The sequence below is a fragment of the Rhea americana genome, unplaced genomic scaffold, assembly GCF_003343005.1.
Source record: "Rhea americana isolate MKP2758 unplaced genomic scaffold, rheAme1 scaffold_177, whole genome shotgun sequence".
Classification (NCBI taxonomy): domain Eukaryota; kingdom Metazoa; phylum Chordata; class Aves; order Rheiformes; family Rheidae; genus Rhea; species Rhea americana.
Genome location: NW_028185894.1, coordinates 482,921 through 505,649, shown reverse-complemented (window position 1 = coordinate 505,649; position 22,729 = coordinate 482,921).

Below are 22,729 nucleotides of genomic sequence, written 5' to 3'. Positions count from 1 at the left end.
GTTCTAACTCTCTGCACACACATGCCACTGTTCCTGAATTTATCCGCTCTGCTTCTGTTTTTCTGTGGGATCTGATGTGCATCTGCCTCTTTCTCTCCCTCTCTGGAGAGACTGGAATTTAAACTTCATTGTGAGTGACTGTATCACTGCTTCTGCCTTTGTGGTTTTTAGAAAATGTCCATTATCTTCATTTTAAATCACAAAATAAATAGAGCCATTATTTCAGGAGATCTAGATGTAAACAGATTTTTTGTGTGTATGCTTGGMCGTGACAAGTCACTAAACTACTTCTCTTGCCCCTTTCAGTGCCACTTCTTAAATTGCCATATTTTAAGTTGCCCGTGCAGCACCCATTGTCACCTCGCTACTGAAATGTCTGAGATAGCAATGACAGTTCCAGATGTATTAAGTCTGAATCTCCAAGTCAAGACTTTGAATCCAAGCTGCTRGAAAATTTGAGGCTCTTACTCTGATAAGTAAGAGGTGAAGAAGCACATTGGAGAGCTGGCCTAATCAAATTACCTCAGAAAGAGCTCATGTTTGTTTGAACCAGGTTTGCAAACTGCAGAAAGGCCTTGGATATGTTTTCTTCATTCAGGTACTGTACAGGAAACATTATTTCAAACCAAGTCTGAAGAAGGAGACTAGCAATTTTGGCAGACTTGGCATCTCTAATTAGGTATCCAAACTTCCTAGTAATTCCTGAAACTCTTTCTTGCATAAAGACCCATCTTGCTTCTTGAGTCAAATATAGGCTCTCAAAAATTTAATGGGGATGTGTGATCACATCACTGATAAAAATGCTTATCACTCCTTGGAGTCTGTACTAATGCTTATAGAGAGTACATAGGTCAAGAGTACAATYTGGGTCTGGAGTGAGAACAAGGGCTGTGTACTGGAATGTTTGAATTCTGAATATAAGTGGGGACTCTGCACCATAGCATTCGTCTTGAGCTTGAACATCCCAGAAGTCATCCTATAGACATGCTGCATTGCAAGTGTCCTCTCTACCATCAGCACCTTGTAATACTTTCCTGTGAAAGTTGGTTTCTAAACATTGCCCAGACTGTTGTGTAGGGAAACAAATTTCTCCAGAGGATGCTGGTGTGTATGTAAATCATTGGGACAGCGGTGACAATGTCTAGGCAGCTCTGTGGCCTCAGATGATTTGAAAAAGGAGAGAGAATTTATTTTCCTCCCCAAAACCAGAACTAGAAGAAGGAATTTTTTAGTTATACTATGGAGCCCTTGGGGCCATAGATAGCTCTTCAGACATAGTGGTTCTCTAATTAACAGTAGGATGGCTTGAGGCACATGTGTTTCCAGCTTATTTGAAAGACTGCTGAGAGAATGAAGCTAACCCTTACAATAATGCCTTGAAATATCACCATGATTGGAACTGTCCAGGGGAAGAACAATAATAAGTACTTTGGCCCAGTAAGCCCACAGGTTCAAGCTGAAGGAAGCAGAACAGAGAGATTGACTAAGAATGCAACTGTTTTTAGGTCTAATAGTACAGATGCTCCTAGAGGAAAGAGAAACAGCCTGGCACTGAAGCTAAGGAAGCCAGGTTCCCTGGGGATGTGGTTGAGGGCTTGGATTACCCTTTGTCTAAGAAAGGGTGAGCTCCCATTCAAGCTTAGGAACCTATGTTAAAAAGCAGCTTTACATGCCTGGAGTCCAGGCTTAACAGCTGTTGAAGAAGTGATTCTCTGAAGCATGATGGTAACAGACAGACATTGTCCATGTACACGCTCTGCAGACTAGCTACCAGCCATCCTGCTGCCATCAACACCATTGTCAGACTTATCACCACTAGCRTCCCAGTTGTATCCACATCCAGGCACATACAGAAGGATTCCAGAAGCTCCCATAAGCCTAACATTAGAAAGGCAAAATGGGACCTGGTATGGATGATGCACAGTAAACCCCTTCTGAATGATATAACTGAGAGCGTGTATAGACAAAACCCCCAGGACAAGAAACGTTATCTGGTGGTGATGCAGATGAGTATTGTTTAGCAGGCCAGTGCTGGTAATAGAGGTGACTGAACTCTGACATTAGAATCCAAGAAAAGGAAAGACGGTTGGGCCCTACCAGCACCATATGAGGATGTAGTGTAGGAGATAGGGTAATGGAAAAGTCAGGTGAAGTCATAATTAGAAATGCATGGTCAATAATTCTGTATTCCAGCAGTCTCACAGACTCCCATAAATATACCGAAGAAGAAAATGGAAAGCCTGCAAGAGATAGTCTATAGCTCTTGCAGCTGGCAGGATGAATTGGCCTATGAGCTGTGAGGTAAACTGAGGACCAGCATGAAGTCAATAGTGAATTGATGGCATAATCCATTACTGGCAATGGAAGGACATAGCTCCTTGATTATCTGAAAGCAAAAAAGCGAAACCTCTTCGTAGTGTTTCCACTGGAGTCAGACTGCCTTCATCAGACTGTTTGGAGATACCCATGAGTACAAACACCTAAAGACGTCAGTCACCTCCAGTGCTCTTCTTGTGTCAATTGAGCTAGGCACTAGAGGGACTCCCAAGCATTCATGAGAATTAATGTTTATAAAGTGCTTGTGTGAGGCAAATCGGAAGGCTACAGAAATGTGAATGAGTTATCCAAGAAGAATAGATCTGTCTTTGGAGGAGCCACTGAAGATACAGATTCATAGCTCAAATCTCCTCATTTGGGACAGTATCAATTAACATCCTGAGTGATGTGAGTGAGAATGAGCAAGAAGGAGGTAGCTTCTTGTTTGCTTTGTGCACTGCTCAATTGAATTGGCAAGTTGAAATGATTCAGATATATCTGAGAACCTCTTTCATTTCATTTGTTCTTTTTCAGGACATCAAAGAATTGTAGAGAAAATGGGACCATCTGCTGAATCATAACATCTGAAACAAAACCCGGCCTTTCTCTTGGTTTGGTACCTGGATAAAAGGTTTATTTACACAAGATGTTGGATTGCTTTGTGAACTAGTTCAGTAGGCCAAGACAAGTTGGTCTTCTAGCACCATGAACTTATGTCCTTACTCTGGCTTTCTGCCAGCATCCTCTCGATTGAACTGTGTTTACATTAGCACTGTAAAACATTACTTCATTCAAGTGTCTGAAGTAAAGCACTCTCTCACTCTGTGCTCYTAGTTCTTGATCATTGCCAGCTGGTGAGACATTAGCTGATTGCCTTTCTCAGCTGGGCTCTGCCATTCTGAATATAATGAGAATCAAATATGCTGATTCATTGAGGCTGATGAAATCTCAGTGTTTCTTTAGTTGTGTGCAACTGGCACAAGTGTAAAATATTGGACAATTAGTTTTTTCCAACTTAGATTGTAAGACAAATCCCTTTACCAGCCTCAGCAGGCATTGCCTTTGGCATCTGATCTTGGCATCATTGAGTCTGTATAAACATAGGTGGTCTGGATGATGATTCACAGCATTTCAGTCTTGTTCTTCTCTTGTAGATTTCCAAGCTCTTTACAAAGTGGAAGCATTTTCATTTTATGGAATGCAGAAATGGAGAAAGAAAGAGGTAGATGTCTAACCTGACAAAGATTATCTTCTGAAGCATTTCACTGAATCAAGGGAATGCTCTTATGGTCTCATGATGACAGAACTAAGAGAAGCTACCAGATACAAAACTTCTGCAGGAATGAGCAGTCACACTGTAAGTAGGAATCTCCTTTATGGTCCAACACACAGGCTATATTACTTTTCCTAAATAAACACTCCAGGATGGAGCCAAAATCAAATGTTCTGCTATATGTTCTAAAAGATCTGAATAAGTATCTTTATCCTTAAATTTCATTCAGTATATTTAAGCTATTCTGATTCCTCTGTATCTCACTGTAATTTCAACAGGCATATAGATTTTGCTAATTCACATCAACCAGAAAGCAGAAACATTTGGTCTTGTGACCAGAAATGGGTGAATGATGCCAGCTGATGAATAGAATACTACTATATTTTGATTCAAATTTAATAATAAAATAAGTAACCTTAACTGGAAGTTCAAACACCACTTTATGCTTTTAACACTAAGTGCTATGTAAAAGCTAATTTAAGCAGACTAGTTGTTAAAAAGATAGGAAATATGATTAATCATATTAAGTGTCTCTGTTTTGGAACATTTAATTATCTCAGTGCTAACATGTAGACTGAGGCATTGCAAACTCTTCCTATAACAATCCATCTCCAGTTTAAAACACAGATCTGAGTATCAGGAAATTGCTTTTCACTTTCTGGCTCTGTGACTCCTGCTTTGCGACTCCTGCTTGAAAAGGGGAATAGTGCTTACATATAACATCAGGGCTGCGTGAAATGCTTTAAGTTCCTCAGACAGAAGATTAAAAGGAGGTTATAAATACTACTATCTCTCTTGGAATCATGATTTCTGTTTGCTCACTTCCTAAATCTTGATTTGCTCAGATTTTATCTTCAGTCTGAAGAAACCACAAGCAAAGAATAAGGAAATGTTTTCATGGCTTTTGGGAGGCAAGCAGAAGAGGTGGGGGAAGTGGGGGTGAGCTATAAGAATAGTCAGCAATGGCAATGACTGGTTATCTCTTCTTTCCTAGGGGAGGGGAAAAAAAAGAAACTTTTTCATTAGTGCTGTGGTACTTATCAGTGCAACATTGGTATTTGGCACCTAAGGCCTCTGCATGACATTTCCAGGGTTCATAAAAAATGATTGAGTGAAATGAATGGAGTTCTTTAGTTTTAAACTTAGTGTACAGATGTTTGCACCTTTATGGAAATGTTGTCAGAAAGCAAAAACAGTAGTATCACACTGACTAGAAGTAACCTCAGGCCCTCTACCATGGCCCTATGCAGAACCTTAATGGAGGTAAAAACAGCCTCTTTTTTTCTTGCATACAGGCAGCTGCCTTTCGCTTTCCCATTCAATTTTCAAGTGCTGTGAGCCAGATTTAGGTTTAGTCTACATTGCTGCAGTAGGTCTCTCTTTCTGAATCTTGAGCATATTGTTAGCACCAGCTCTGACTGGCAGAAAATAAATATTCCCTTCTGCATTACCTGTTACAGGCCTGACCCAGGAAGCCTGCATTGGAATGATTCTCTTGGAGAAAGCACAGATGACACCAGTGGTGATGCATTTAAATTTGTCTGGGAACTTGGCCTTATTTCTAATGGTGAATATATTGACTTCTTTTGTCTACAAGGTCATGGCTGTTCAGTGGTGAGGGAACATTAAAGGCTGTGGAAGTCCATTTTGGCTCAGTCCCACAGCATGAGCATTTTTATTTATTTATTGATTTCTCCTCTTCTCTTTGGTGTAGATTAGAGCTAAAAATCTCCAGAGAGCGGATTCCTCATTAAAATTGTTGATACCTCCTGGTATGCAGACTCTGGGATTACCACATGAAGGGCATCCTGCTATTTTTGCCTCTAGTCCAGTCCCTTTGAAGGGACCTTGGAACATTTTACAGTCTTGCAGATTTATGAGCACAGTACAGCCTGCCAGAGCCTTTCCGATATATTCCTGTAAACTAATTAGGGGAAATTGCCCTGGGCCTCTGTCATTAAAAATACATTCTTAGCATTTCATCAACAAAGCTTGGTTTCCTGCTTCTGTTCCTATAGGATATGATCTACTTCCTGACAGATGTTTATCCTACAACATCAAGTGGTATCACCTAGGATGAGTCTCAACATGAATTCTGAACTTCCAATTTGATCTGAACTTCCCCAGTGCCCAAGGAAGTTGCTCTTTAGGATTTTGTTTTGTTTAAATCTGTTGTAATTTGAGATTAGGCACTTGAATTTGAGTACTTTATCCTCAAGCCTTCCTTTTCAATGCTGTCTTGGCATGGCTGAACAAAAGCCATTACCCACCCACTGTCTGTCTGGGCACCTGGACAAAATAAGTTGATCCATCCAACCACTTGTTTGTTACTGGCTTTTAGACACTACTACTTGGGATGCCAAGACAGACAGACAGATATGGAGTAAACAAGGATGACTGTTGGCAGGAGCAGAGCACTGGCTCACGTAAGCAGTTCAATTCAGTTTTAGGACGCATGCCTGTGGAGCAAGACTGAGGCACCTCCTGGCTCTGACAGGTGATTAGATTATCACCATTTACCTAATTATCTCAGGCTAGCTGAACTGCCATGACTGTGTATGCTTTAGACTGCCTGCCCTGTTAATTACTGTATTTTAGCTCAAACCTGAGTGAAAGGCCTGACATATGTCAGCTCATTAACCTCAATTGTAACTTAGTTTTTCATTTGATCAGTGAATATCACGTGTGTAAAAACTTCAACTTGTTGCTGTTGCTTGTGGATGGTATCAGCTGAGGCCCTAATTCCTCTTAGAACTTGAACTACCATATGCAATTTAGAAATAATGCGTAGTGCACATGCAGATTTTGATTTTACAAGATCTTAACATTCCAGGGTGGTGTTCTTCCCAAGGCTTTCCGTTTGTATGTAGGTCAAATACTAGATGGTGCACTACAGTACAAAGCTTTAAAGTGACTTCTGAAAACCTAAAATCATCTTCCTGCTATAAGATTTCAAGCTGCTGAGTAAAATGCGCTGGGAAAAACAATGTGCTGAGGGATGTCCGTATTTTACATCTGTAAATGCTTACAACCAAAGTTCGCAGAAGAATAGACTTATCTATATTGTGGTATGCTACTACTTAGGTCCCAATTTCATATTTTTCCCTATTTTTGTATCTTACAAGGAATGTAGTTCAGTATTGGGAGCTGGGCCAAAACAGCATGCCTACTAGCCTTCTACAGCAAAGACTGTTTTCCTGCAAATAAGTCAGAAATTCTCCCACGGAGTGAGAGCAAAGCAGAAAGAGAAGCTGAAATACTCCCCTGCCACAAATGCACACACACACACGCATGCACACACATGCTCACACGCATGCACACACATACACAGAGGAGGAAGTACGGAGAAGGATTTTTATATGTGATGAAGGTGGTATGAGGTAGAAGGCCTCCTACAGATGCTATTGGAGATGGCAGGAGGTRCAGAGAAAAGTCAGTGAGAGAAAGGGGGCTAAGAGATAATGTGAAGGAACATTCAATTGCTGGTACATGTCAAGGCAAACTGAGGCAGGACTAGAGAAGAATCTCAGGGCCCTGTTCCCAACAGTGTGCTGTAGAGGAGAGCCTCAGCATGATTTCACAGAATCACAGAGTAGTTGAGGTTGGAAAGGACCTCTGGAGATCATCTAGTCCAACCTCCCTGCTCAAGCAGGGTCACCTAGAGCACATTGCACAGAATTGCGTCCAGGCGGGTTTTGAATATCTCCAGAGAAGGAGACTCCACCACCTCTCCGGGCAACCCGTTCCAGTACTCYGTCACTCTCWCAGTAAAGAGGTTTTTCCTAATATTCAGGCAGAACTTCCTGTGGTTCAGTTTGTGCCCATTGCCTCTTCTCTTGTCACTTGGCACCACTGAAAAGAGTCTGGCCCCATCCGCTTGACACTCCATCCTAGGAGGATGTTATGGGAGACAGTGTCGAAAGCCTTGCTGGAGTCAAGCTACACAACGTCCACTGCTCTCCCCTCRTCTACCCGGCCAGTCATGCCACCACAGAAGGCTATCAGATTGTTGAAGCAGGATTTCCCCTTGGTGAATCCACAGTGGCTACTCCTGATCACCTTCTTTTCCTCTATGTGCTTGGASAYGACATCCAGAAGGAGCTGTTCCAGCACCTTTCCAAGGAYGAAGGTGAGGCTGACSAGCCTGYAGTYTCCTGGGTCCTCCTTCTTGCCCTTTTTGAAGACTGGAGTGACACTGGCTTTCTTCCAGTCCRCAGGCACCTCTCCAGTTCTCCACGTCTTTTCAAAGATGATGGAGAGCGGCCTGGCAACAACATCCGCCAGCTCCCTCAGTACTCATGGGGGCACCCCCTAAGGGCCCATGGATTTGGAGACATCAGATTTGTCTAAAAGATCTCTAACCTGATCCTCCTCAACCAAAGGATTGTCTTCCTTTCTCCAGACCTTCTCTCTCGTCTCCAGGCTCTGGGATTCCTGGGGGCTGCCCTTAGCAGTGAAGACTGAAGCAAAGGCAGCATTCAGTAACTCTGCCTCCTCTGTATCCTTTGTCACTAGGGCACTCACCCCATTCAGTTGTGGGCCCACATTTTCCCTTGTCTTCCTCTTGCTACTGATGTGTTTGAAGAAGCCTTTCTTGTTGTCCTTGACATCTTAATTCCAAATGGGCCTTAGCCTTCCTCGTTACAATCCTGCCTACTCTGRCAACATTCCTATAATCCTCCCAAGTGGCCTGYCCCCTCTTCCACATTCTGTGTACTTTCTTCTTCTGTCTGAGTTCGGCCAGGAGCTCCTTGCTCATCCATGTAGGTCTCCTGCCCCCTTTGCTGGACTTCTTTCTCCTTGGGATGCACCGCTTTTGAGCTTGGAGGAAGTGATGCTTGAACACTAACCAGCTCTCCTGGACTCCCCTTCCTTCTAGGACCTTAACCCATGGGATTTCTCCCAGTAGATCCCTGAAGAGGCCAAAGTCTGCTCTCCTGAAGTCCAGGGTTGCAATCCTGCTTATTGCCTTGCTTCCTCCACACAGGATCCTGAACTCCACCATCTCATGGTCTCTGCAGCCAAATCTGCCTTCAACCTTCATGTCTCTAACCAGTCCTTCTTTGTTGGTTAGGACAAGGTCCATCAGGACACCCTTCCTCATAGGCTCCTCTACCACTTGTGTCAAAAAGTTATTATTGATCTTCTGCAGGAGCCTCCTGGACTGTTTGTGCCTAGCTGTGTTGTCCTTCCAGCAGATGTCAGGTTGGTTGAAGTCTCCCATGAGAACTAGGGCCTACGATCATGAGGCTACTTCCAGCTGTCTGTAGAAGGCYTCATTGACTTCCTCTTTCTGATCAGGTGGTGTAGTAGACACCCACAACAGTGTCACTCATGCTAGCCTGCCCTTTAATCCTTACCCATAAGCTCTCAGCTGGCTCTTCCTCCACCCCTAGGCAGAGCTTGATGCGTTCCAGTTGCTCTCTCACTTAAAGAGCAACTCCACCACCTCGCCTTCCTGGCCTGTCTTTCCTAAAAAGCACGTAGCCATCCATGACAGCATTCCAGTCGTGTGAGCTGCCCCACCTCACTAATTTTGATGGTGCTTATTTGATTTTCATTAGCTGATAGTCTGGCTCTTGACCTAATAGTTTTCTACTCGCTCTTAATATTGATGTAAATGATTAAAGAAACAGAGGAACAGAAAATCAGGCTGTGAGTCCGTGAGAGTGCTGGAGAAGCAGCACAGCATGATCCCTAGTCTGAAATGGGTGAGGCAGTAATTGAGGTGTCAAGGGAGGAGAGCAATGGGATCCTGCAAAAAATTGGCAGAATCAGCTGTCTGTTTGTGCATGTGACTACTTTGGCTGTTTTTTCTTTTTTTCAGCAGCACAGTTTGGATCTGAGCCTATTTCAGATAATCCTAGCTTTGCCCTTCCTTGTTTCCCACGGTAAAGGTTGAATAAAATCAAATGATAAGCAAACTATAGGTTCAAACTTTCCTCTAGGACTTATTTTAGAGGAAAAGCACTTTTATTTTTTTTTTTATTTCTCGCATTTTTTCACCTTGTTCTGTGAAGGCTTCATTCTTCTCAGGCTTCATTCTTGAAAGCCCAGGTTGATAGGCTACCACAGCAAAGGGTATTCCCACAGCAGAAAGGACAGAGCTGGGTGCGTCCTTATGGTTTTCTAGAAAGGGAAAGTGAGGGAAAGGGAAATAGGCTATTTCTTCATTTGGGGTCCACCACTGTGTGAGACAAGATGCTGAACAAAGAACCCAGCTCAGATTCCATGGAAACCCATCGGGGGAAAAAAAGTAGTGATTTTTGATGAGCTGTGGATCAGCTGATAAGCATGCCACAGGGGCTGTATTCTGCAAGAAGCCTTCCTGACTCAAATCCTCCAAACCCATCACCTGCAAGCAAACATAAACCAAAAAGGCTTACATTAGAGGTGGTTGAAAAACTGCACAAGAACCTGTGAGGTGGCATGAAAGAAATGCTTTTCATTTTGTTTTGTTTTGACACAAAAATGTGTGATATAACAGTACTGCCTCCATTCCAGAGCCAGCACAGCAAATGCTAACTTGAGGTGTCTTTCCACCATCGGCCTTTGCTCAGACTGGAAATGCTGTTATGTGATGCTCCTACTTCATGGGGGGTGTGTGCGCGATCTCATCTCATGTTGTCATGGCTCTACTTCATCAGCATCAGACCACAGCATTTGGCACTGACTGCTTTCTAGAAATAGGGAAAGATATGTCTTATTACTGACTGACTTGTGAAAGCATGAACAGATGAAACAGCCGGTCCCTAATGCTGCCTCTTCCATCTACCTCCACTCCAGAAGAAACCTTGGGTAGAAACAACATATGTGGTCTCACCTAATCCATCTCTGACAGTACAGGATGACTCCTACTATTCAGCTGGTGGTACTGAAGTTGCTATATTTCTTACAGTAGGGAATGTTCTCACTTCTCTGGAAGTCTGATCCCTAACATACCACCCTATTGGATGCACTGCATTGTAAGAGATATAGACAAAGGGGAAAGCCTAACAGCAAAGAAGGCTTATATTAGATACTTAGAGAGAGGGAAAAAAAATCTAGCTGTAATGACAGTGGAGCATTGACTGTCAAGGGACTTACAGAATTATTGCTACTGGAGGTTCATAGGAACAGGGTGGAGAGCTGAAAACTGAAAAAAATGGATCATAAAATTTTACCGTATTTCCCCAGTCACACTTCCCCACCAAGACAAATTGCTGCTTGGTATTGTGCCTTTTCAGATGGTTGTGATCAGCTRTCTTCTTCTCCCATCTTTCTCTCTCACTGAATTTAGGTGTTGTTTTATATCATCCTCCTAAGCCAGCTCATATTGCTAAATTGAATGACTAGATGGTAGTGGATACAAATGGTCCTGTCAAAAGCAAGTTTCTGTAACTGTACTACATCGAATTTGAACACAATGTTTTCTTCTCAGGGAACACATTTCAGTATTTAGCTTTGTTTTTTTATGGCAACTAGCAGAGGGAGGTTCTGGTCTGTTATTGGGACCCCCAAGGATGCCATAGGAGAAAAAGGTACTGATAACTGTACTAGCTACTCTTACCCTACCATGAATAGCTGTTTTATCTGCAGCTGCAGTTAAGTGTTAGAGCAAGAATGGGGTGTTTGGTGTGTTATACGYGATGAAATATTATTTCTAATCTACAGCAGGATGACTACAATACAGAAGGTACTGTCTATTGCCGTTGAAGGGACCATGGCAGATTATCTAATACTTCATGAGGAACACATTTGGTGTTTTGTAAGTATTCATCAGAGTGTGGCAAGTCAGCATCTCACACTTTGGAAGAATACACTGTGCTATGTACTCATTTGTTTTTCTTTGAACTTGTGTAACTCATCTGTGTTGAAAGGAATTCACTGAAGACACATGATGCAACCAGACCTCATGTGTCAGCTAACCTATGATTGCTGCCTACTGAAGGAGGACCTGCACGCTGCAAGGCTACATTAGGTCAGCCCCTGATCCTAATTGAAACACAGTGGAGGCAAAAAGAGGGGAAACAAGTCGTGTATCATGTGTCCTGCTTAACTACTTAATGTCTTTCAGCAAGCCACAAACTGCCCTGTGCTTGATAATGCCTTTACAGAGGCTTTACCATGACTCTTCCTAATGAGGAAGAAATGGCTGAATCCCTGGGGCCCCAGGCAGCAGAGCAGCACCCTGGTGGCTACCATTCCCAGCCTGTCACAGCTGCATCATGCCAACCATGGAAGGCCATGGGCAAACCCAGTGCAGCTCTGCTCCTGGCTCTGCTGGCCCACCACAGCCCTGTCTGCCATAAGGGGTCCAGGGGAAGGAAACCCAGGCAGGGCCTTGCCCCTGGCTTCAGGATGGGAGCAAGTTAGTCTAAGCCTTTGTCTCACTAAACTTCAATGTGGCAGGCACCATGCCTCACAGTATCTGGGCGTTTGTTGGAGGTGGTGGAGCAGCACCACCACCGACCCACACAGAGATTGCCATGAGGGAGCCTCTGGCCCAGTATTTTCTGCCTGCTAATAGCTGCTCAGTGTGGCTTGAATTGCTTGTACCTGAGTTGTGCCATTTTGTGAGACTGATCTTTAGGGGAACAGTGGTCAAAGTTTGGAGATTTGTGGTGTCTGGATTTGAGGCTAGTATGTAGAAAATGTGGAGTGCCTTCTGGTAATGAAGCTCTTTTGAAAGTGTTTCAGCTTGGGCACACAGCCTCCGAGCCATTCACATGCTGCTTTCAAAACCAATGGCTTTAGTTTCTCGCTGCATTTTCCATAGTCCCTTTGAGGTGTTAGCAGCACTGTGCTCGAGAAAGTGCTTCTTTCTCCATTTGCAGTTCCCCTTACTGAAGTACTTAACAGTTGTCATGCATATATGTTGTTTTTCAGGCTTTTCACTGGGTGAGGCAGTGAGAAGTTAGGATTTAAATTAGCCTGTAGCATGGTGATGACTTTTTCCCCTTCTGTACTTTAGACCGTGTTGGCTCGAGCCATCTTGCATCTATCCAGAGTTATTGCAGGCAAGACAGACTTTGATCTTTCCAAAAGTGCAGAAACATATGTCTGCCAGTAATGTGATGTCTCTCCTATTATTGCTGAGCCTGGAACACAATAATGTCTTACAGAGGGCTTTGGAGTTTAGATTACAGCCCATTTATTTATTTTGCTGGAGCACTGTCCCATAAGGAAAATCCTATGCTGGATTTAAAGAGCCAGACAATGGAGCAGCCGTCACATTTAGATGTTGCTTTTGCAACAATAAGCTAATGCTACATCACTTTGCTCTGCTGGGTTCTGCTCCTAATTGCCGATGGCAGAAATCACAAGATCAGAATTAGTGAAAGGGCTTTAGTGATGATTAATGTGAAGCATGCTGAAAATAAAAACGTCTACTCAACAATGCTAAAAAAGCAGCTCTCGCCTTCCTAGGTTTCTTCTTAACCAGTGGATATAGGCATCACCTCATATTCAGTACAGAGCTGGACAATGGATTGTCCATCTCAGGTTTTTGCAAGAAAAATGTAATGTTACGCTTAGAGTAAATACTAATAGTGCCAAATATATGTGAAAGATATAGTCCCTCTCTTATCAATGAACGGGGCTCTAGAGTTCCAGCTTTTATAGAAATGAAAAAAATAAAGTGTCTGGTCCTACTGCGTGTGAAAATAATATTAAAAACAATTATCAATACCAGATTATTTTTCTGAGTCTGCAGATAGCCTGAAATAATAACTCACTGTGTTTATAGTAGATGGATTTTCAGTGATGAAATGAAAAATGGGCAATATTTTTAACTAAAACATTTTGTTGAAAAACTTTTTGAAAAACACTTTTTAGTGAAAAATTTTGGTACTGTTGTGCTTGTTAAGTTCCTCCCTTCTTCCTTGTCCCCCAATTTTTAAAAATATAAAAGTGGTAAATATAACCAGGTGAAAGCAGCTGAGTACTGCAAAGGGGATTTGGATTTCTAAGATATTCTGATAACCTTTTCATTCACTAAAAATGTATAGAACACATGATTGAAATGGGTGAAAAAAGACATTGAAAAGTAATCACTTGAAATTTATTCTTGAAGGTGGGCTTTAAATTCTCAGTAGCTTGAATTAAAACAATTTTGCTGACAATTTCTCTGCGATGTCATGCACCTCAAATGGATTGCTTAATATTTTAGACATCTTAAAGTAGCTTAAGTGGCCCTTCAAACACCCCTACTAAACTCACCAAATCTCACCGCTCTCTTAAGCTCAATGACTTATGCTGTGCAATTACGTGCAAGGATTTTGAAAACTGGTGTGTGCATGTATCTGTAAATATCTATCCAAGATAGATGCTAAGATTCTAAAGCAAAGGGAATTCTGCCCTAAATATTTATTCATTACCTTATTAATCCATTGCTGATGTTACTATTTTAGAATTTGTGTGAATTACTTGAGATCCCTCTGTCACACCATATTGCTGCAGAATATGGGAATCTTGCCATGGAAATTAGGGCTAGTTGGACATGGATTACATGAGTATTTTCTTAGTAATTAAAGGAAAAGCACATTTGGTGAGCTGATTTTTGATCTATATACAAGTATGACAGGTCAACCAGGGTAAGAGGAAGTAGTGGGAGCACCTCTTTCAGCCAAGTTTTCTTTCTTAAAGAACCAAATCAGCAATAACAGACTAAACTGAAAAGCCTAAGTATAAAACAGAGCAGCAAAAAATTCATGTGATATCCCACTTAATTGCTTAAATCCTACTTACTTATTGCTACTTTTGTTTAGAGCCCTGTGTTTGCTATGAGTGCAAATGAAGTTCCCGAGTCCTTACTCTAAAAATGGAGTAATCTTAYGTGAAGCTGCTAAGATCCATATAAAACCTCCTTAATTTGTGCACAGGGATACTCTGTTAGATAATTTGAGTAATACCAGGTGATAATGAAACTAAAAATGTAACACACATGCTCAGGGACAAAGCAAATGTGGACAATTCAACTGGACTGCTGAAATGCCTAACTTCTGAATGATTAATTGTGCAGCCTTTGGGGAGCCCATATTGCAGGACCCTCATATGGTCAAGATTTCTGTGAGATATCAAGAACATATAGCTTTTTATGGTCTTTTTATAGAATAATTCATAGCCTGTAAACATTACATTAGGGACAGAGATATAAAAGGCTTAATCTATTCCTTTTAGCAAAGAGAAAGTGAAGAAGTGACTTGATCAGAGCCCGTAAGACTTTAGTGTGGTAGAAGGTTTCTGGCAACAAAGAACTCTTCTGTGTGGCAGAGAGAGGCATAACAAACCCAGTGTCTGGAAGCTGCAACTAGATTTATACAGATGGGAACTGAGGTGCAAAATCATGTGCTTGAGGCAGGAATCACTGGCTGAAGTTCTATGCCTGCTGTTACATTGCAGATCAGACTAGGTCATCACAAGCAGCCCTCTTGGCTTTGAAATCTATGATTACCGTGCTTCCCACATTATATGCACACATCAGCATTACATTTAGTCACTGAAGAAAAGAGACAATGCGACCAATTAGCTCTGGGCTTTCTGCCCAAAAAGGAAAAAATGAAGTGGGATTTTGTTTAAGGACAACCTCCAAAAACTTTGAAAAACATCATGGGATCATTAGCACTTGGGCAGAGCGGAAAGGATTTCAAGGTCCACCACAAAAGGCCCTGCAGAAAGAACTGTTCAGTGAGCTGTACAGAAGAAAGGGATGTGCCCTATCCTACTGGTGGTTTAGTTACGGTCCTAGAAAGCATAGAGCATGCTTAGATTACCCAAATCAAAGGTAGGCAGGGCTGTACTGCTTTAGAAACAACTGGTGCTTGAAAGCCTTTATTTCTGTAGGACCTTGCATAAATAGAAAGAATATCCTCTTCTCTGGGGGGTTGCCATGTTCAAGGGGTGGTCTGGATGATGGCAGTGGCAGGGAACATGATGCTCTCTGGAGAGAGCCAAGTTTAAATGTTCAGTTTTGTTTGAAATCCCCTAAGTTCTCATGAGAATTTTGAAAGAAGATCAAAATGCAAATTTTAAAATGAAAAATTGTTTTTCAAGGGCAAAAGACCTTGCCTTTGAAATACCATTTTTTTAAAAACTACACCATCAAAATTTCATGGAAGTACTTAAATGGAATCAAAATGAAATGTTTTGGTGATTCACACAGAATATGTTTTAATAATTTTGGTGCATGCAAAATGTTTGGTGCTTTGTCAGTTTACTCAGTTTGGGAAATTCTTTGAAATTGTTCATGGGACAAGCAAGCCAGTCTTATTCCTGCTGCCATGGGGTGGTAGGGCATTTGTGATTGTCGCCTGTGTGTATAGGTGAGTTCTTTTAATACACTGCTTTGTTTTGCCTTTCCATTCTCCCCAGCAGAGTGGCCAGATATCCCAACACAACACTTGTATTTGCCAAACATTTCCTGTCATCTGATTCCAAGGTCCTCCACACAAGCAGAGTGCTAAGGCATGGATAATTGTATTCACTCATGTAGGCGTTCACGGTATTGCTTGCTTTTCTCTCTTACATCCAAACTGARTAAGAGAGGAGGCTGGTCTGGTCTGGGGTTTTCACATTCTATTTTCCAGCCACCTTGAGGAGAAAGTATCATATGGAGCCATGCTTTTGATCTCACCTAGGATGGCAGGGCTGCGCTATGCAGATCTGCAGTAACTGTTTTAAAGAAACTTTTCATTTTCATCTTGTTGCTATTGGCAGGAATAAAACTGTGCAAAGGCAAGAGAAGAATTTGTTCTTGGCTGATTTGAAAACTGAATGGCCCCCTGTTTGCTTTTCTAAAAGTCCTTTACGTGCAACTGGTTTTTGAGGGCTTGTGATCACACGAGTAGTTTGCTTTCTGTCTAGCCACAGCAGTTTACCACATTTACAAAAGAGTCTTTCAGCACCTGACCCTATATTGCCCTATATTCAGGGCAAGTTCTGTAACCTTTAATTGTTTAATTAGCCAGTGTTAGTTTAAAAATCTTTTAACAGTGCTCTTTTAGGTGAATAGGTTATTTCAGGGAGTGTCCCCACCAAATGTTTTCATTCCTGTTTTATTTCCTCTTTCTTTGCTACATTACACAGAAGAAGGAAGCAATGGCCATGATCTTTGAGAGTGAACAACCCATCTTTAAATACTTGAAAGTGGTCCTCATCTTCACAGCTGATGAAATAAAAGTCTTCTATCTGAACACTTAAGCTGAGGATATTTGTCTGATGTGCTCTCTGCTGGTGTGTGGAATAAAATGACCTTGCATCTTTTCATTGCTTCTTAGGTTGTTTAGGGGTGAGTGGGGAATCCCTCCATTTGAAGCCTCATTTGTTCTTTCTTTCTCCATAAAACTGTGGAATTAAAAAAAAAAACTCAAGGAGGTGTTGAGGTATTTTACATGCAGTAATRAACAGCATATGGAAGGCAGTCTGATTGTTCTGACTTGCTCTGTCAAGAATAAGAGGACATTGAGTAAAAGTGAAAGGCAGCCACTTACGAAGTTGATTAAAACATACTCTTTTAAACATCAGCTAACTGAAGAATTTGAGGTTTTGCCTTATATGTTGGCAAATTTTGTTGYTGAGGAGAAAATTGGTCTATGGAGAAGCTTTTTTACTTTTAATGCCATCTGGCCAGTCCTTCTACCAGAAGATGAGTTAGCACTTACTTGCCTTCTTCATCAGACTGTCAGCTGATTTTTTTCTGATTTATTCCTGGCAGAATTTCAGATATTTTTAATACCAAGTCACTGGCAGCTAAAAAATAGAGAATAGACTGTTTTCTTCTGCCCACATCCATTCTGAAAGGGGTAAACATAAAGCATCATAATATCACTTTCACTGAATCACTTTTTTAGACTGTTTAGACTTTTTAGACACTTTTTTAGAGCCTTTTAAAGCTGGCTTTGCACTTGGCTCAAATGATGAAGTATTGACACTAAACACTAGTCAGGCAGAGCCAGTGTTAATATTTTCAGTGCCCTAGAAAAAAGGAAAGTATGTAAACTAATTCTATTTCTGTTATGGTGAAGTTACTTCGTAACATCTGAACAAAATCAAAGCTGTGTTTAAGAACTTAGGTGAAGTATAACTTTTCCACTGTTTACTTCTTTGAGGAGGGGGAATGATTCCTAAGTTGCTTGGTGAGAGTCAACTTCCTTTCGTCATCTCTGTTTGAAAGTATCCAAAAAAGGGTATAAAGAAATCAGATTGACTCCTGTGGTCAACAGCAGACAATGCTAAGTGAATACACACACTGCTGCTCATAATCCACGTGTACCAGAACTGAGATGATAGAAACAAAAGCAACAACCTTTCAAATCCAAATATATCACTGAGGTAAATTCTGCTGTCATGACTAAGAAAAGATTGATCTAAAGAAATTGCTATGCAAGAGAAAATCTCCTTGTCTAGCACCCTAACTTTCCTTTCCCTTAGTTAGTGCCTAATGATAGAAGGAACAGCTCAGTTACCCCACAGTGCTCTTAACTGTGTGCTGTTACTKAGCTACATTAAAAAACAATAACCACCCCCCATGATTCCTGCAGCAGCTGTGCATTTATGAAAATTGATGTGTTAATTCTGGTAACCTCACTGCAAAGTACTGATGTGTTAGTCTTCTGCATTTGACAGATGAAGAAAAGGGGCAAATACTAAGGTTGCACCTTCATTTCAGAGTTAATTTGATGTGCCCTGAGCAGAGTTACTTTGATCTGCCCTGAGGCTTGCCCATATGGGCTGGCATTTTTTAACTCTGCGTAGCTCATCTGCCATGTGCGTGCTCTGTAGCTGGAGTTAATCCAATTCCTCCAGTTTGTATTGCTAAAGCAGTACTCTGCAGTTCATGTTAGTTGAGTGTGGCCAGCCCCGGCTTCTGCTACACTAATGCAAAGGTACATCTCCAAATGGGTAATTCTAGTGCTTGCTTCAGGARGAAACGAGCTTCCCCAGCTACATGGCAGCTGGGACCAGGTGTTTGCAATACCTGTGGACTAAACCAAACTGTATTTAAACCAGCATCTGAAACCCACTGTAAGAACTGTTGTTCTTACAAGTATTCTATGCAGCTGAATAGCTGCAGCCACGTCTCCCAGATGCAGGGCAGATATTCATATAGCTTGCATAGTTTTTTTTCTGAGGTGTTCAATAAATGTCTGAGAGATTAACCTGTTTTACTGAAGACCTGAGTCAGCACTCAGACATCTGAATCGTTTCTTCCTCTCTCATCCATATTATACTGAGGGGAGGTTAACAGTTTCTAACCATAGCAAGTTAATGTCTCTAATAGGTTATGGGCATTGTACTTCATCCGAAGAAGGTCTCTCTTGTGAAGGTCTGGAAATGAAGACTGATGACTAGGAAGTGACCACCAGACTATATGAGAACTGGACTATCCAATGAACATTGTTTTAACAGGTAGCTGGGATAAAACAGGATAAACCAGTATCATTCAGGCATCTCGGCTTATCTTCTACAGTCCTTCTATAGCTTATGGTGACTAATCTTATGAATGGCAAATCCTTTCCAAACACTCCAAGAATAAGTGTTGTCCCAGGTTAGTGATTAAATCAAAGGTCTAGAGAAAGGAAGACTTTTCCCTGGCTGAGGAGGATTGGCTTAGAGACCATTTAGGCAAACGTCCACAAATCCATGGGCCCTTAAGGGGTGCCCCCATGAGTGCTGAAGGAGATGGTGGATGTTATTGCTTGGCCACTCCCCATCATTTTTGAAAAGACATGGAGAACTGGAGAGGTGCCTGCGGACTGGAAGAAAGCCAGTGTCACTCCAGTCTTCAAAAAGGGCAAGAAGGAGGACCCAGGAAACTACAGGCTGGTCAGCCTCACCTCCGTCCTTGGAAAGGTGCTGGAACAGCTCCTTCTGGATGTCATCTCCAAGCACACAGAGGAAAAGAAGGTGATCAGGAGTAGCCACTGTGGATTCACCAAGGGGAAATCCTGCTTCAACAATCTGATAGCCTTCTGTGGTGGCATGACTGGCTGGGTAGACGAGGGGAGAGCAGTGGACGTTGTGTAGCTTGACTCCGGCAAGGCTTTCGACACTGTCTCCCATAACATCCTCCTAGGATGGAGTGTCAAGCGGATGGGGCCAGACTCTTTTCAGTGGTGCCAAGTGACAAGAGAAGAGGCAATGGGCACAAACTGAACCACAGGAAGTTCTGCCTGAATATTAGGAAAAACCTCTTTACTGTGAGAGTGACGGAGTACTGGAACGGGTTGCCCGGAGAGGTGGTGGAGTCTCCTTCTCTGGAGATATTCAAAACCCGCCTGGACGCAATTCTGTGCAGTGTGCTCTAGGTGACCCTGCTTGAGCAGGGAGGTTGGACTAGATGATCTCCAGAGGTCCCTTCTAACCTCAACTATTCTGTGAGTCTGTAATTCTGTAATTTCTCTGTTACAGTGGAAGAGGCAGGTGTCACTTCACTGCCTTGGACATTACTGTTCTTTTTATTTAACCACTGTCTTAGTTCAGCAGCCACTTATAACCTCATAAAATTCTCTTTTTAAAATATTTCTTCTGTTCTGGGCCTTTTTTGCTACCTGTCTTAAGAATCTATCTACCTGGCTGTGCTACAGATTTGTATTGGACAAGTTGCATTCGGCGAGACTGCAGTGCCCTTGGCCATGCTAAAGAGCGCCTTGCTACACATATAGGCCTGCTGTCATGAGTTGTAGTGCTCAGCAGAGGAGGTRTTAGCTAGCTGCAGTGGAAGCCCTTGACTTTTGTGCTGAGAATCCTCTCTGTGAAAAGAGTCTTCCCCATCTGGCTGTTGAAAATCTGTTCCTCTCTCCTTTGCTGAGCGTGTTGAGTCCTACAGATCAAAACCTGTCTATACATGCTAAACAAATATGAGTATTTATATGCTAAACAAATATATCTGTGGTATTCAGAGTCAACAGTGTTATGAAAGAACCTGTCAGGGAGTAGGGAAATTACCTTCAAGAAGCTGGGGATATTTCTTTTAAATATCCAGAGGAAATGACAAAGCCAAAAATTTCCTGGGAGCAATTTTTGAGAACATTTAGTTTGATGATTTACTTGTTCCTAGATGTATTTGGTGAAATCAGTCTTCTGTGTATTAGAAATAACTACCTGTACTTCAATGACTATTTATGGAAAAGCCAAGTCCTACTCCTAGACTTGTCTCTGCTTTTCTTTTTTTAAAGCTTAGTATTTATATCATTTAACCATAGGATAGTTTTGGTTGTGAAACTGTGGCTGACCAAAGTCCTGAGGGACTGGTATAAGAAAGAAAACTTTTCTACTGATTAAAAACTATCAATAGCTTTTCCACTGGATGTGTAGTGAAATATCTTACTGAATGAACTGACTTTTCTAAAGAGTGGACAGCTCTATTTGTGGTATAATTCTGCTGACTACACTGAACGTCTGCCTCAGAAGGATTCTGGCTCTCTGTCTCATGCCTTTGTCATCATAAAATCTTCTGATTTTTAATGGGTAATTGAATCTTGTTGAGTTTCTTGTGAGATGAGTCTTACTTGAGAGATAAGACTTTAACAAGATTTTCTACGTGGCAGCAAGTTGCAAAGAAGAATACATCACTAAAGTAATTTTAATAGAAGCAAAGAACAGTGACTCATTATTATACCCTCTGCTGCTTGAAAAGCCCAATAAGATATATATAAAAAGCAGAGACTATAGCTCCTGTTTTAGAACAACAAAAAAAAGGTGAGATCCTCAAAGTTACACCAAGTTCTACCCCTGCAGTAGCCAAAATTAGCTTCATTTGAGGTAATTGGCCATAGTCATAGCCAGGGTCATATATGTTTTATAAATAGAGGTTATCTAAAATTGGAACTTTCCATCTTACCCATCCAACCGCTGATGTTTAGTTATAAAGGAACACTGCTCTAAGCCATCTCATGTTTGAATTAGCAGAACAAAAACAAAACTGATGAGGGTTAGCAAAACCAGACCAAACCTACCACTCATAACAGAGATGAGACAAAGCTGAAATGTTTTATCTGAGTCCCAAGCTGTGGTGGTTTGGACAAAAAGGGACCAGAGGCCAATTACCCTCAGAAGGTAGAATATAGCCACCCAGGTCAGAATCTGGTCACAACAGTAGTTGTGACTTGTGACTTGAAGATTTCTTGTAGTTTCTGAAATGAGAACTGGAGTATCTCTCATTACCAGAAAGCTGACTTTCTGTTTAGAGGAACTCTAAGTGTTGATGTCATGATACCAAGCTGCAACTAGTGTATCTGGAGAACAAGCTCTCTCTTTTGCCAGTCACAGCAGGGCACTGTTGTGAGCTGTTTTTGGAAGCAGTAGCCTCCTCCATAATTAGTGGCTGAGTGGCTATACATACAAAATACTCTTTAAACATTCTGACCTTACATTAATTCCTAAACTTCAGAGACCTTCATCTTTCATTTGGATTTATTCATCTCATGACCACCTGTAGCCCCACAGTGAAGCTTCGCTCACCCAACCTGGCTACTTGATCATTGTTTATCCAAAGTTGTCCACTGTTTTTCATCTCCATGCTCCAGATAGGTTTGCTTGGCCTCCATTAATATTCCGATACAGACGATATTTCTCTCTAGTGKTTTTCCTGACCTTCTCACATCCACTGTTTGGAGCATCAAAAAATAATATTTTTGCCATTCACTGCTGTAGAGTGAACTGTAAACATTTGTCAGAAGAATTCCCTTCCTGGAAACACACAGTTATCCTAAAGCTGAAATGTGAAAAGGTCTCAAGCATCACTTCCWCCAAGCTCAAGAGCGGTGCATCCCAAGGAGAAAGAAGTCCAGCAAAGGGGGCAGGAGACCTACATGGATGAGCAAGGAGCTCCTGGCCGAACTCAGACAGAAGAAGAAAGTACACAGAATGTGGAAGAGGGGGCAGGCYACTTGGGAGGATTATAGGAATGTTGTCAGAGTAGGCAGGATTGTAACGAGGAAGGCTAAGGCCCATTTGGAATTAAGATGTCAAGGACAACAAGAAAGGCTTCTTCAAACACATCAGTAGCAAGAGGAAGACAAGGGAAAATGTGGGCCCACAACTGAATGGGGTGRRTGCCCTRGTGACAAAGGATACAGAGGAGGCAGAGTTACTGAATGCTGCCTTTGCTTCAGTCTTCACTGCTAAGGGCAGCCCCCAGGAATCCCAGAGCCTGGAGAC